This window comes from Delphinapterus leucas, chromosome 16 (genome assembly GCF_059928025.1).
Source record: "Delphinapterus leucas isolate spDelLeu-1000000601 "Yukka" chromosome 16, BTC_Dleu_Yukka2, whole genome shotgun sequence".
In the NCBI taxonomy this organism is placed as follows: domain Eukaryota; kingdom Metazoa; phylum Chordata; class Mammalia; order Artiodactyla; family Monodontidae; genus Delphinapterus; species Delphinapterus leucas.
In genome coordinates, this window is record NC_143144.1 from 64,763,585 (window position 1) to 64,766,610 (window position 3,026).

Here is a 3,026-nt window from a genome sequence, read left to right on the forward strand (position 1 = left end):
TTGCAGCAAAATAGAGATGGGTTTTACTTCATCTCCCTCTTCAGTAGGCTATTGGTCTCATCATAGAAGGTGGAAGCTACTTTTTGTTTTTTAAGGGGACAGGATAAATATATAACTAAGAAAGGATCTGCATGTTTTAAGTGATAGTAGAACTGAAAATTGTTACTGAACCAGAAACCTACCAAGTACTAATAATACTGGTTAAAAAAAAAATGAGTGAAGATAAGAGAAAGTGTTTGTTACTATCAAATAGAAAGGGTTGTTTTTTTGTTTTTTTGCGGTACGCAGGCCTCTCCCGTTGCGGAGCACAGGCTCCGGACGCGCAGGCCCAGCGGCCATGGCTCACGGGCCCAGCTGCTCCGCGGCATGTGGGATCTTCCCGAACCGGGGCACGAACCCGTGGTCCCTGCATCGGCAGGCAGACTCCCAACCACTGCGCCACCAGGGAAGCCCTAGAAAGGTTTTTTACCCTGATAATAAATCCTGCTTGGGAAGCGTAAAAGTGCCTTAAGCTACCAACACCATCTGGTTAGTTCAATTAAACAATTGGTTATTTTAAGAGTAACTAGATCAACAGCTGCTATTAAAGGCACACTGGTATAAACTGGTTGTAGTAGGTTGTGGGGACAAAGATTCTGACATTATTCACTTGAAGGATGATTTTTCAAGAGGGCTGGAGAATGAAGCCCAATTGAGTGTAACTGTATAAAAAAATGATTATACCAGCACCAGCTTCATTATCATAACCCAGGAATGTGCTCACTGTAAACGGGGCTACAAAGTAAATTAGAGGTCAAAAACGCTAAGTAACAACACCCATTGGATTTATTCCCACTGACTGCTAACTAGTTGTGTAAAACTGGTTGCATAGGAATTCATGAGTTCAACTGCTTCTTTTGTGTGTGTTTGCTTTGTTTTGGCATAGGTCTCTTTTTTGGAAGGGAAGCGTCGTGGCCTTGCAGCCACAGACAATGGAGAATTTAGTCACGCCAAAAATAAAGGTCATGATAAGGAGCACAATTTTACAATTAATATAACCATAATCTACTGTCAATAACCATTACAATTGCTAGGCTACTTGTGGCTGTACGACAAAGCTTAACCAAAAAGAAATGCAGCTTTCCAAACAACAACAACAAAAACACATTTTTCAATGAAACTGGAAAGGAAAATGCAGAGGGTTGACCCTTACAGGTATTTCGAGAAGGGAGCAAAGCCTGTGCTTTGCTGGAATGAATTAGGCCTCATGCACAATCAAGTGTATCCTTTATCGTCTGCCTTTTCCTGACCAAATCTTGAGCCAACAGTAAAGGAAGAGGTAGTAGGTATTCTCTGCTCATCATTGTCAGAGTTGTCCTATTTATGGAATTACAGAGTTCCTATTTGGTTTTGATTAATTCCCACATTTCCAACTGCCTGCAAGACAGCTCTGCTCTGAATACCTCCAACAGAGCATGGTCAGATTGAAACCACCACAAATCAAGCACAATTTCACCACAAATCATCTCCTCCCTGAGACCTCCCTAGTGTTCCTCATGACCCCCCTATTTAGGAAACATTAATCTAGACTTCTTTATTCCTTCCCATTCAATCAACCTCTGCTTCTTAACAGTGAAGTAGACTCACCAAAACTGCTGAATCTGTATTCTCCTTTACACTCTGCTCCCACCACGATAATTAAGAGTCTCAGAATTTCATAGCTAGAAAGCATAAGTGAGCTCTGATTTCCTCTCTCTTTTTCCAATCCATTGAACGTTCCACTGCTGCACTTCTGGGCACATGTGTACTGCCCTTGCTCAAAGCCTCCTGTGGCTCCATGTGCAAAGGTATTAGGTCTAAAATAAATAATCTGGGGAAAGGCTGGTTAGTGCACCAGTATGACATTGACAGGCTTCTCACCACCTTCTTTGCCTTCTGTCCAAGTTTTGACATCGTTTTCTTAAAATCAGTAAAGAATGTTTAAGATGCATGTACACCTATAATTCCCTTCTAGAGCTGTGTTAAACTAGACACATCGAAAATAAACAAACAAACAAATAAATAAATAAATAAGAAAAAGGCTGGATAATCCTTCCATATTATTTATGGGACAATAATAATTCCAACCAATTACAGTACTTACTCTTTGCCAGATAACGCTCCAAGAGCTTTACTTATATTAACTCATTTAATCATTACAGCTCTATGTAATGAGTGTAATAAAGGAACAATAACACAGTTCCCTCCCTCCATTGTGAGATTAATCTCTCTAAATCAAAGCCCAAAGTATAGCTCTCACCTCTGAAAACCTTAAATATCTTCCTATTGATTTATATTAAGTTCCACTACCTAACCTGGAAATGAGAGCCCTGCATGTTCTGAATCTAATCTAACTTTCCTACCTTAGAAACTTCTACTCCATTAGTACAATTCCAGCCATAGGCCTCCATCCCTAAACACATCCCACGCTTTCCCACTTCCACACCTTTTTTTTTTGCCCACACTCTTCCTTCTGCTCTCCGAGATCTGCAAAATGAAATTACACCCAGCCTTCAGCTACCAGGATTTGTTACCAGTTGTTTTTCTGAAGAGTTTAATTAACCCAGCTATATGTGATCTCTCCATCCTCAATACCTAACATACTGCTGCAAATCTTTTAACATGTACTACTTTACAACACTCCCTCTTGAAATGTAGCAACTTATGAATATATTTTTTTCTCCATTGTGGTGAAAATTCACTGACGACACATCTGTGCCATTTTCATCTTTCTTTTGCAGAGGGGAATAAGTTGATGAACATAAAACGATTAGAACAGTGCCTGCTATATGGTAAATACTCAATAAATGTGAGGTATTATTAGCTAGGAAAACTACTGAATTTTCATGAGAGATCCAGCAGCGCCACAGTGCCTTGAGTTAAGTATTGTTATTCCTATTTTCTAAGTGAAGAAGCTGCAGCTCAATAGGCTAAATGACATTCCCATATTTTTATACAGCAAGTAGTAGTGGTGCAAGCAAGGTTGGGAACCCAGATTTTTTTACTCT